Source organism: Delphinapterus leucas, chromosome 20 (assembly GCF_059928025.1).
Source record: "Delphinapterus leucas isolate spDelLeu-1000000601 "Yukka" chromosome 20, BTC_Dleu_Yukka2, whole genome shotgun sequence".
NCBI classification, from domain to species: Eukaryota; Metazoa; Chordata; class Mammalia; order Artiodactyla; family Monodontidae; genus Delphinapterus; species Delphinapterus leucas.
The window spans coordinates 41,355,568-41,369,087 of NC_143148.1; the positions used below are offsets into that span (position 1 = coordinate 41,355,568).

The following is a 13,520-nucleotide window of genomic DNA, read 5'->3' on the forward strand; positions in this document are numbered from 1 at the left end:
CAGAAGCGTGGGTGATACCAGCTGTCAACACCGACCAGGCAAAGGGGCCAAAGGAAAACGAGAGACTGGAAAAGAAAAGGCTGCATTTTGTTCACATTGACGTTTTCATGTTACATTTCTATACATTTCAAGAACAGGGGAAAACAGACATATCACTCTCCAGGGTCTCTGCACAGACAGGAAATAGAAAGCAAGAGGCATTGGCACAAAACAGTTAGAAACCTCTGGAGGTCGTCTTGCTCTCCTGGTGTCAAAATGTCAGGAAATCCAGACCAAGCAAAAAATAAGATTTTCAAGGTCAACATAAAAAGAACCTGATTTCTTAGTACTTGAAAACAACTAAAGCACAAGTGCCTGGAAGGAGATGAAGATGGCAGAGGAGGAGGACGCTGAGCTCACCTCCCCCTAGGAATACATCAAACCTACATCTACTGGTGGAGCAATTCTCACTGAAAACAAGTTGGACACTGGCAAAAAGACTCTTACACAACCAAAGCTGTAAAGGTAGATCCATACAGAGTTGGGTAGAAGGGAAGAGAAGCGAACAGGTTGGGACCTATACCCCTGGGAGGGGACACAGAAGAGGAGGGGGATTACACAGGCTCAGAGATCCTCCCTGGGGAGTGAGCAGTTCAAACCACATATGGGAACACCCCACCCCCGGACTCTGACACCAGGAGTCTCCTTAGCTGGTTTGAAAACTACTGAGACTAACAGGAAGGGTGTAAGAAACCTAGACTCGGCTCGTGAAGAGCATACATCTGCTTACTTACTCCCGAGAGCAAGACAGAGGAAGCAGATTGAAATTGCCCAGAGCTCTAGCCAGTTTCCCACAACTGCCCCTGCGTGTGCCCCAGTCCACAACGAGCGCCTGCTCCAGCCTCTCTTGCTTCAGCACTCCTCCCCTCTGGAGTGAAGGTGTCAATACTGGGATGGAGGAGAGTGTGCACTTAGAGGGAACCTGAACTTCAGGGCTTCTGCTCTAGTACCTTGGGACCCTCCCTGACCCTGTATAGGGCGGTGTCAGCCACTGAGCAGAGGAGAAGCAGTGGCTCACACCAGGCTCTGGCTCTAGCTCCTTCATCTCCAGCTCCACCTCCGACCTCCCAGCCCCATCTCCAGCTGTGTGTGACAGCTGCCAGCACACCCTGGGGAAAGACGTGACCCATGCTCATTTCAAATCCCGCTTTCCCACCAAAGCCACTGGGCACACGTAGTCTGCATAGGGATGCTCCCACACAAGGACACCTCTTCAAGACCAGAATAGGTAACCGTTTCACCTAATTTCATAGAGAGAAAGTTAAGCAAAATGAGAGACAGAGGAATTTGTTTCAAATGAAAGAATAAGAAAAAAAAAAGCCTGCTGTGTAGCACAGGAAACTACTCAATACTCCGTAATGGCCTATATGGGAAAAGAATCTAAAAAGAAAACAAAGTGTACATACGTATATGTATAACTGATTCACTTTGCTGTACACCTGAAACTAACACAACACTGTAAATCAACTATACTCCAAAAAAATTTTTAAACTGAAAAAAACAACTAATGATACAGGGATAATTTACCAGTTAAAGAGTTCAAAGCTTTTGTAACAAGAATGCTAACTGAATCAGGGAAAGAACAGATGAACACAGTGAGAATTTTAACAAGAAACTAGAAAATATAAAAAAGAACCAGTCAGGGACTTCCCTGGTGGTCCAGTGGGAAAGAATCCGCCTTCCAATGCAGGGGACACGGGTTTGATCCCTGGTCGGGTAACTAAGATCCCACATGCCACGGGGCAACTAAGCCCGTGTGCCACAACTACTGAGCTCGCACACCTCAATGAGAGAGCCAGCGTGCTGCAGACTACAGAGCCCACGTGCCCTGGAGCCCACGCATCACAACTGGAGAGAGAAAACCCGTGCACCACAACTAGAGAGAAGCCTGAGCGCTGCAACAAAGAGACGGCGCACCACAACAAAAGATCCCTCATGCCTCAGTGAAGATCCCGCATGCCGCAACTAAGACCCAACACAACCAAAAAAACAAATAAATAAATAAGTATATATATAAAAAAAAGAACCAGTCAGAGCTGAAGAATAAAATAACTGAAATGAAAAATACACTAGAAGGAATTAACAGCAGACTAGGTGATACAGAAGAACACATAAGAGATCTGGAAGGTAGAAAAATGGAAATCAGCCAGAACAGCAAAAAGAAAATTTTTTAAAGATGAGAATAGTTTAAGGGAACTCTGGGACAAGATCAAGCATACTAACATTCACAGGAGGAAAAGAGAGAGGGAAAAGAGTAAAAAAAAAATTTTTGATGAAATTATGGCTGAAAACTTCCCAAACCTGAAGAAAAAGATATCCAGTACAGGAATCACAGAGAGTTCCAAATAAGATGATCCCAAAGAGACCCACACCAAGATATATCACAATTAAAATGTCAAAAGTTAAAGAGAAAATTCTAAAGGCAGCAAGAGAAAAACAAAGAATCACACACGAGGGAACCCCCCATAAGGCTATCAGCTGATTTTTCTGTAGAAACTTTGCAGGCCAGAAGGGAAGTGGTATAATATACTGAAAGAGCTGAAAGGGAAAAACCTACAATCTAGGATACTCTATCCAGCAAGATTATCATTCGGAACTGAAATTAGAACATTTTCTCACACCACATACAAAAATAAACTCAAAATAGATTAAAGACCTAAATGTAAGACTGGAAACCATAAAACATGCAGAACACTATGACATAAATCATAGCAACATTTTTTTTTTTGGATCTGTCTCCTAAGGCAAAGGAAACGAAAGCAAAAACAAATAAGAATTAAACTTAAAAGCTTTTGCACAGCAGAGAAAACCATCAACAAAATGAAAGGACCACCTACTGAATGGGAGAAAATATTTGCAAATGATATGACCGATAAGGGGTTAATATCTGAAATATATAAACAGCTCATACAACTCATATCAAAAAAAAACCTGATTGGGGCTTCCCTGGTGGCACAGTGGTTGAGAGTCCGCTTGCCGATGTAGGGGACACGGGTTCGTGTCCCGGTCCGGGAAGATCCCACATGCCGCGGAGCGGCTGGGCCCGTGAGCCGTGGCCGCTGAGCCGGAGCGTCTGGAGCCTGTGCTCCGCAACGGGAGAGGCCACGGCAGTGAGAGGCCCGCATACCGCAAAAAAAAAAAACCTGATTAAAAACTGGGCAAAAGACCTAAAATAGACATTTATGTACACACACACACATACATACATACATACACACACACATATACATACATACATACAATGCAATATTACTCAGCCATAAAAAAGAATGAAATTTTGCCATTTGCAACAACATGTTAGACCTGGAGGATATTGTGCTTAGTAAAATAAGTCAGACAGAGAAAGACAAACACTGTATGTTATCACTTATCTGTGGAATCTAAAAAATAGAACAAATGAATGAATATAACAAGACAGAAACAGACTCACAATATAGAAAACAAACTAGTGGTTACCAGTGGGGTGTGGGAAGTGGCAAGGGGCAAGATAGAGGTAGGGGATTTAAGTTTATAAAATAAATAAGCTACAAGCATATATTTTATAGCACAGGGAATATAGCCAATATTTTATAATAATTTTAAATGGAGTATAATCTATAAAAATATTAAGTCACTATATCGTACACCTGAAATGAATATAATATTGTAAGTCAACTATACTTCAAGAAAAAAAATGAACAAGGAAAAATATTGTGAAAGAAATGGAAACAGTAGTTGCCTCAGGAGGTGGAGAATGGGCAGGAAGGAGCTTATGGGAGTATGAGAAAGTTTTATATCTTAGTTGGGGGAACTGGTTACAAAGGTGTATACATTTGTCAAAACATCCAGCTGTATCCTTGAGATCTGTGTGTTTCATCATAGGTAAATTTTATCAAAAAGCATAAGCTAAATATGACTGTGCTCAGAATCCAGTGGAAAAGGGTGGACCTTGCTAAACTCCTTTGTGTAGCCACTCCTCTCAATCCCTGGGGGTGGCTCTCTGAAGCAGGAAGTTTCTCCACACCCAGTCAGAGAAGTCGTGATGTGCTGGTAGCCACTTGTCCTGCTGAGAAGGGGACTCCCGGTCAGGGACATGGTCACCAGAGACTGCAGGAAGATGCCCCTTCAGAGCAAAACTACACCAGGTGAGTATCTGCCAGGAACAGCCTGCAAGTGGGCATATCACCTATGGATCTAGTAGAAATGCAGATTCTGAAAAATCCTAACTAGTACATTCAGAATAAAGATGGATGCTGTGTCCTTAAAACAAGAAAGACTGTAAAAAAGGTCAAAAAGCTAACAATAGTTTTTTGGGGGGAGTGGTGGGGGGAACATGACAAAGATTTAAAAATTTAACAGAAAGTTTGAAGACAGTGGAAAATCAGTGCTCTGGAAGATAGTCCAGGAAAGCTCCCAGAAAGTAAAGCAAAAGCAAGGAGATTATTTTAGAAGAACTTAAGAGAGACAGGGAGGATAAATCCAAGAGGTTCAACAACCATCTCAAAGGGATCCCATAATGCGAGAAACAGAAAAAAAGGGAGGGAAGAAAATAACCAAAGAAACAACTGGAAAACATTCAGCTATAGAAAAGCTAAAGTGTTCTGATGTAAAGGGGCCACCTAGTGGTGAGCAAGTTTACTGGAAAAGGATCCTCACGTCCACATTTCTTGGTGAAATACGGGAACTCTAAAGATAAAGAGAAAATCCTAAAAGTTTTCAGAGAGAGAAACAGCAAAAAGATGTTACTGGCAAGAGAACAATACCAAACGTCAAAGGCCACCCTGGATATTAGAAAACAGTGAAGCAGTAGCTTCAAAGTTTGGAGGGAACTAGCAATTAAGTGGAAAAGCAAATAAAAGACTTCCCCGCCCCTGCCCCTGCAACCAGTAATGACTCCAAGATTACCACTGACAAATACTTGCTAAAAAAAATAAATAAAAATGAAAAACGTAATACAACCAAAAAGGTGGGTTGTTTTGTTTTTTTTTGTTTTAATTGTAAGGGGAACTCCCTTTGTCAAATCCTTTATTTGGCTATAAAAAAGCAAAAGAAGAAAATGAAAAAAGAACTGCACCTCAGTTCAACTTGAAATTTATGGTAAAATATCAGACGTATCAACTTGAAATTTATGGTAAAATACACATAAAATATACCATTAGTGACATCTAGTACATTCACAAAGTTCTGCAACCGTCACCACCCATCCAGTTCCAGAACATTTTCATTACTCCAAAAAGAAGCCCTGTACCCACTAAGGAATCACTCCCCATTCCTTCCTCTCCCCAGCCCCTGGCAACCGGTAACTTCCTTTCTGTGTCTATGGATTTGACTACTTTGGGTATTTCACATAAATGGAGTCATACAATATGTGGACTTTTGTGTCTGGCTTCTTTCACTTAGCATGTTTTCAACTTTTGTCAACATATAGTGTGTATCAGTACTTTGTTACTTTTTTAAAAGGGATAATTAAACATTTTATTGAGGTAAAATTTACATAATATAAAATTAACCATTCTAAAGTGAACAATTCAGTGGCATTTGTTACATTCACGTACTTGATGTATGAAGAACCAGACAATGTCTCATGAAGGAAAAGACAGACAACAGAAAGTAATCCCAAGAATATCACAAATGTTAGGATGATTAAGCAGATTTGAAAGAGAACATTATAACCATGCTCTAAGAATACATGAAATAAATGGAAAGATAGAAAGTCTCAGAGGAGAAATAGAAGATAATTTTTAAAAAAAGAATCAAGTGGGAATTTTAAAACTGCTAACAATAACCAAAATACAAAACTCATTGGATGGGCTTAATGGCAGAATGGAGATGACAAAAGAAAGAGTTAGTGAACTTGAAAGATCAATAGAAATTATCCAATCTCAACAAAAGGGAGTAAAAAGATCAAAACAAAATGAACAGAGTCTTGGGGACTTTAGAGATAATTCCAAAAGGTCTAACATTTGTATAAATAGATACTTAGAGGAGAAAGAGTGTGGGAAAAAAATTGAAAAAATGATGGCTGACAACTTCCCCAAACTGGCAAAAGACATAAATTTATAGTTTCAAGTTCAGTAAATTCCAAATAGAATAAATTCAAAAAATCCATGCCCAGATACATCATAATCAAATTTCTAAAAACTAAAAATGAAGAAAAAACTCTTGAAAGCAGCCAGAGGAAAATGATGCATTACTTATAGAGAAACAGCAATTTGAATAATTGAGGATTTCTTATCACAGACCGTGGAACACAGAAGGAAGTGCTGAAAGAAATTAAGTGTCAATCCAGAATTCTATATCCAGTGAAATTACCTTTCATCAAGGAATGCAAAATAAAGACATTCTTGAAAAGAGTAAAACTAAGAGAAAGCATTTCCAGCAGATCTACTCTGAAAGAACTGCCAAAGGAAGTTCTTCGGACAGAAGGGGAATGATACCAGAGGAAAATATGGAATTTCAAAGATTAAGGATGAGCAACAGAAATAGTAAATATCTGCGTAAACAGAATATCCTTCTCCTTGAGTTCTTTAAAATGATTTTTGAAAGCAAAAATCATAACATTATCTGATGGGATTTCCAATGTATGTAGATGTAATATATAGATGTAATACGTATGACAACTATAGCATAAAGAAGGGAGGACAAAAGAACAAATATGGTGGTCAGGTTTCTATACTGTATTTGAAGTGGTAAAAAGTTAATTCTATGTAGACTGAAAAGTTAAACATGTATTTGCAATCCCTATAGAAAACACTAAAAAACCTGGACAAGGAGATAGAGTAAAAAACCTCAGTAGGTAAGTTATAATGGAATACTAAAAAATATTCAAATAATCCAAAATGAGGCAGAAGACGAGAAATGAGAACAAAAAGAAGGAACAAACGGACAAAAAATGGTAGATCTAAATCCAAATATACAAATAATTACATTAAATATAAATGGTCTAAATACACCAGTCAAAATAAACTGCCAGATAGATAAAAAATTTTTTAAAAAGACCCAACTATATGCCGTCTGCAGGAAACCCACTTTAAATATAGTGCTATAGTTAGATTAAAAATAAAATGTTGGGAAAAGATATTCCATGCAAACACCAATCAAAAGAAAACTGGAATGGCAATATTAATATCGGACAAAGTATAAAGCAAAGAAAATCACTAGGGATAAAAGGGACACTACATAACAATAAAAGGGTCAATTTGCTTTATGAAGAAGATATAACAATACTAAATGTTCCTAACAACAGAGCCTCAAAATGTATAAAGGAAAAATGGATTGAACTGAAAAGAAAAATGGACAAATCCACAGTTATTGTTGAAGATGTCAACTCTTCTCTCAGTAATTGATAGAACAGGTACGGAGAAAATCATCAAGGATATAGAAGAACTAAACCACCACCAATCAATTGGATCTAATTGACATTTACAGAACATTTCACTCAACAAATACACCTTCTTTTCAAGCATACATAGAGAATTCACCAAGATGGACTATATCCTGAATCACAAAACAAATCTCAATACATTTAAAAGAACTGAAATTATACAAAGTATGTTCTCTGACCATAACAGAATTAAACTGGAAATTAATAACATAAAGATAAGTAGAAAACCTCCAAATGTTTAGAAATTAAACAACACACTGCCAAATAATCTGTGGGTCAAAGATAAAGCCTCAAGAGAAATTAGAAAATATTTTGAAGTAAGCAAAAATGAAAACACAACATATTAAAATTTGTGAGATGAAACTAAAGTAGTACTTAGAGATTTATTGCATCAAATACTTATATGAGAAATGTATAAACAAGAATGCCAGGAACTTCCCTGGTGGTCCAGTGGCTAAGACTCCATGCTCCCAATGCAGGGGGCCCCGGTTCGATTCCTGGTCAGGGAGCTAGATCCCACATGCCACAACTAAGAGTTTGCATGCCACAACTAAAGATCCCACGTGCCACAGCTAAGACCTGGTGCAGCCAAATAAATAAATATTTAAAAAAAAAAACAAGAATGCCAGATAAATGCTACCAAAAAGAAAGTAGGGGTGGTGAACTTAATATTAAATGAAACAGAATTCAAAGTTAAAGGCATTCACTAGGAAAAAGAAAGATGTTTTATTAAGATAATATCTAATAAAAATGACTATATGCTAGGCACTGTTCTAAGATACATTAACACATTTCATCCCTACAGTAGTCATATGACTTAGGTAATATTATTCTCCTCATCTTGCAGATGGAGAAACTGAGAACAGAGAAGTTAAGAAAGTGGTAGAACCAGTGCTTATGCTCTTAATTGCTATACTCCACTGAACAAAATTATGTTAACATTTGTTCATCTAACATCATATCTTAAAAAAAAAAAAGCTCAAAAACTATTAGAAATGCAAGGACAGAGTAATAAACCTAAAACCTTAGTGAGGGCTTCCTTGGTGGTGCAGTGGTTAAGAATCTGCCTGCCAATGCAGGGGACATGGGTTTGAGCCCTGGTCTGAGAAGATCCCATGAGAAGATACATGCCATGGAGGAACTAAGCCCAGGCGCCACAACTACTGAAGCCCGCACACCTAGAGCCCGTGCTCCGCAACAAGAGAAGCCACTGCAATGAGAAGCCCGCGCACCACAACAAAGAGTAACGCCCGCTCACCACAACTACAGAAAGCCTGTGCGCAGCAATGAAGACCCAACACAGCCAAAAATAAATAAATAAAACCTTAGTGAGTAGCTTTAATATACCTGTTTTAATAAGTCAAATATATCAAGTAAAAAAAGATAAGTATACAGAGGGTTAAAATTACATGCTTAATAAGATATATAATGGATACATAGATAAATTTTGTACCCAACAAATAAGAGAAAGCATTCAGTCTTTTTAAACACACATGGAACATTTACAAAAATTGACTCTCTGTTTATTAGGACACAAATCTTAACAAATTCCAGAAAGCAGAACATATAGAACTATTCTCTGAATAAAATACATAAATTAGAAACTAACCACAATGTACAGTCCAAAATTTATCTAATTAAAAATGTAAAAATACCTTTTTAAAATTATTCTTGGGGGACTTCCCTGGTGGCGCAGTGGATAAGACTCTGCGCTCCCAATGCAGGGGGCCCAGGTTTGATCCCTGGTCAGGGAACTAGATCCCACATGCATGCCGCAACTAAGACTTTGCATGCCACAACTAAGAGTTTGCACACCACAACTAAGAGTTCGCATGCTGCAACTAAGGAGCCCGCCTGCCGCAACTAAGACCAGATGCAACCAAATAAATAAATATTTTTAATAAAATAAAATAATTCTTGGATTAAAGAGGAACTTGAAACTGAAACAACCAGCTAATTAGAAATGGATACAAACTAGAGCAATATTTTGGGGATGTGTATGAAGTGATCCCCAGAGAAAAATTTATAGCTTTAAATGCATTCATTAGGAAACAATAAAGAATAACACAAAAAATAAAATGAAATAAAAACAAGAGGTCAATTCTATTTATGAAAATCAAGGCCAAAATCCCAAATAAAATATTAATAAAATGAATCCAGAGGTTTATCAAAAGATCAAAACACCATGACCAAGAAAGGCACATCCCACTACATCTAAGAATGGTGAGCATCATAGACCCTGCTACTGTCATTCACTACATTTATATTTTCAAGGAGAAAAACAGCAGGTTCTAAAAGGAAAATCTGTATGGCAAAAAAGCAAAGCAAAAGACAAATGACAAACCAGAAAAAAAATTCATAACTCACATTTCAAGATTAATTTCCTGAATATACGTATTCTTAGATATTAATTTTTTTAAATCAACAATAGAAAAAAATATGTGAAGGACGTGAAAAGTCAGTTCTCAGAAAAGGAAATGCAAATGGCTCTTACACATGCAAAAAACCCAAGTTTGATTCACTCATAACTAGAGAAATGCAAATTAAAAGTGTCCAGAGGGGGCTTCCCTCGTGGCTCAGTGGTTAAGAATCCACCTGCCGGGCTTCCCTGGTGGCGCAGTGGTTGAGAGTCCACCTGCCGATGAAGGGGACACGGGTTCGTGCCCCGGTCCGGGAAGATCCCACATGCCGCGGAGCGGCTGGGCCCGTGCACCATGGCCGCTGAGCCTGCGCGTCCGGAACCTGTGCTCCGCAACGGGAGAGGCCACAACAGTGAGAGGCCCGTGTACCACAAAAAAAAAAAAAAAAACAGCATCCGCCTGCCAACGCAGGGGACAGGGGTTCGAGCCCCGGTCCAGGAAGATCTCACATGCCATGGAGCAACTAAGCCCGTGTGCCACAACTACTGAGACTGCGTTCCCGCGAGCCACAATTCCTGAAGCCCACGCGCCACTACTGAAGCCCGCGCACCTAGAGCCCGTGCTCTGCAACAAGAGAAGCCACTGCAATGAGAAGCCATTTCTTGGTGCCATCCTGTGTGACGGGTTCTGGGACGGGGCGGGCCATGATGACAGGCCCCTAGGGAGTGCAGAGCCTGCCGGGGAATGCACAGTCGTCACAGATATCCAGTCACCTCATACAAGGGTACCCACCCGGATCGGCTTGCCCTCTCCTAGGCCCTCTCAGCCACTCTGGTCAGTCACTGTATTTTCTTTTTTCTCAGAACCCTTTCAGTAGAAGAGATATAAATTACATGAAATACTATGCACCCATTTTAAGTGCACAGTTTGATGTGTTTTGACAAACATACGTCCCTGTAAAACCATCACCCCAGTCAAAATAAAGAACATTTCCAGCACCCCAGAAAGCTTCCTCCTGCCCCCAGGTAACCACCGATCTGACTTCTGTCACCACAGCTTAGTTTCGCCTGTACTAGAATTTCACAAAAGTGGACTCATACGGTATCATCCTTTTGAGTCTGACTTTCTTCATTCAACATAATATCTGCCAAATGCATCCATGTTGCTACGTTTGTCAAAGATTTATTTCTTTTTATTGCTGAGAAGTACTCCACTGTATAAATGTCCCACAGTTAGTTTATCCCTTTACCTGCTGATGGACTGTGGGTGGTTTCCAGGGGGAGCTATTAAAAACAGGGCTGCTATAAACATCTTCCTACAAGCCTTTGTAAAGACATGTGCTTTCATTTCTCTTGGGTAAATACCTAGGAGTAGAATGGCTGGGTCATATGGTAGGTCTCTGTTTAACTTTTTAAGAAACTGCCATTAAGACAGGAATAAAGACAAAGACCTACTAGAGAACGGACTTGAGGATATGGGGAAGGGGAAGGGTAAGCTGTGACAAAGCGAGAGAGCGGCATGGACATATATACCCTACCAAACGTAAAATAGATAGCTAGTGGGAAGCAGCCGCATAGCACAGGGAGATCAGCTCGGTGCTTTGTGACCACCTAGAGGGGTGGGATGGGGGGGGGGAGACGCAAGAGGGAAGAGATATGGGAACATATGTATATGTATAACTGATTCACTTTGTTATAAGGCAGAAACTAACACACCATTGTAAAGCAATTATACTCCAATAAAGATGTAAAAAAAAAAAAAAAGAAAAGAAACTGTCGAACTGTCTTCCCAAGGGGTGGTAACAATTTCCACCCCGCCAGTGCTGTCTGAGAGTTCTGGTAGCTCCACGTCCTCACGAGCACTTACACAGCAGCGTCCCCTTTTACGAAGCCACTCTGATAGGTGTAGAGTACCATATGATTTCATGGTGGCTTTAATTCACATTCTTAGATGTCTAATGATATTGAACATCTTTCCACATGCTTCTTGGATGTTCATATATCTTTGTTGAATCGTCTGTTCAGATCTTTGGCCCATTCTTTAAATTGGCTTGTTTTCTTCTTCTTATTGAGTTACAGTTTTGAGGCATGTTTTACTTAACACAGATCAGAACCAGTTTATCCTCTGTTCTAATCTTCACCGGGCCTCCTCCCAGGGAATTTGGAGTAAAATCCAAACACCAAGGCCTGGTCCTCCACAATGTGGCTCCACCCCCTTGTCTGATTTGTCTTCTCCCCCAGCCCTTAGCTCAGTCCTTTCATCCACACAGGCTGCCTGGCTGCACTCTGAACCAGCCAGACATCTATTACCAGGAATCATCTTATTCAGGATTCTCTGGACATGCTTAGTGTTTAACCCACCCAGCCTCCCCGCAAACAAAGCTGGGGTTTCCCCGCATCCTGGGCTTCTAGCACTGCTGTAGAATGAATAAATAAATGAGTGAATGAATGTCTCTTACCTAGCTGGAAAGGTTGCAGAAGTCTCCTCTGAGAAAGTGACAATGCAGTATGATCACAGAAGAAAAGGAGGAGTTAATCAGATAACACGGTGGAGAAAGAGCATTCCAGGTAGAAGGATCAGCATGTACAAAGGCCCTGTGTCAAGAGGGAGCATGGAGGAGATAAGAAGCTCTATAGGTGGGAGAGACAGAGGAAAGGGTAGCAAGGGGCTGTTTTTACTCTCTATACCCAGACCCTGAGCAAGATGGAAGCTCCCAAGGTTTTTCCAGGTGAGGAGAATGGAGGTGACTGTGACTGATGATTTAAGCATCCCTCTGGCTGCCAAGAGAGGAAGCAGAGAGGCCTCCTAAAGACACCATCACAACAGTCCAGGAAGGAGACAGCAGTGGTCTGAGATCTAATGGAGAATGTGGTGATGAGATGTGGACAGAGATCTAAGAAAGCTTTAGGAGGCGAAGATGTGTGGGCCTTGGTGATAGATGGGGGGTGAAGGTGAGGGTGGGGTCAGGGAGAACGAGGCCAATCCCCAGGTCTCTGGCTCTTGGGGGTGGAAGGGCAGATGGCAGTGCCCTTGGCAGAGGCTCAGGCATAGTGAGAATGTCATGGGCTGGGTATTGGTCACACTGAACTCCAGACGCCCTGGAGACATGTGTGTGTTGTATAAGGGCTGGGGCTCCGAGGTCTCTATCTGGGAGTCCTCCTGGGATGAAGATGGGGGTGGTGCCGAACCCAGGGCTGGGGCAGACAACAAAGAGGCCGCAGGAGGCTGGGCTGGCCAAAGATGGGAGGGGTGGTCAGGGGAGAAAGAGAGAGGGAGTGGGGCAGGGAGCTGACAGTGGGGTGAAAGCCGCAGGAAGACAACAGAGAGGTCTCGCTGTTTGAAGGCCTAGGCTCCTGGATCCCCGACGCGAGCTAGGGCAGGAAGCTAGACTGGAGACAGCGAATGCAGACAATCTTCTGGGCAAGGAGAGATGGGTGGGAGCTCCGACGGGGGGCGGCAATAAAAAGGTCTCCAGCCGCCAGGACAAGGGTGAGGGGAGAATGCGGGGGTGAGCCTGAGGAAGCCCCAAGCCAGCATCACTGCCAGTTGGACCAGCGAGGGCCTAAGCAGCCCCGAAAGCCAAAGTCCGAGGGGGAGGAGGGGAGGGGAAGAGGAGGAAGGCGGGCGTAAGAGGCGAGAGAGGAGAGGAGCGGGGAGAGAGGAGAGGAGGGGGCAGGAGGGGGGAGGAGGGGAGAGGGAGGGAGGCGAAGAGAGGAGGAGAGGGCAGGAGAGGGCAAGAAGGGAGGAGGGGCGGAGCG

At 41.5% G+C, this 13,520-nt stretch overlaps 1 long non-coding RNA gene across 2 annotated transcripts in view; it reads right to left on the minus strand.

The window, feature by feature from the left end:
• Window positions 1-13,436, minus strand: part of LOC149744684 (uncharacterized) — a 35,576-nt gene extending 22,140 nt beyond the window's left edge. The window contains exon 1 of one of the 2 annotated variants that reach the window (XR_016390868.1): window positions 12,221-13,436. This is a non-coding gene — a long non-coding RNA (uncharacterized LOC149744684). The remainder of the gene's footprint in view (window positions 1-12,220) is intronic. The other variant, XR_016390869.1, reaches the window with a different exon arrangement.
• Between the last annotated feature and the right edge of the window lie 84 nt (window positions 13,437-13,520).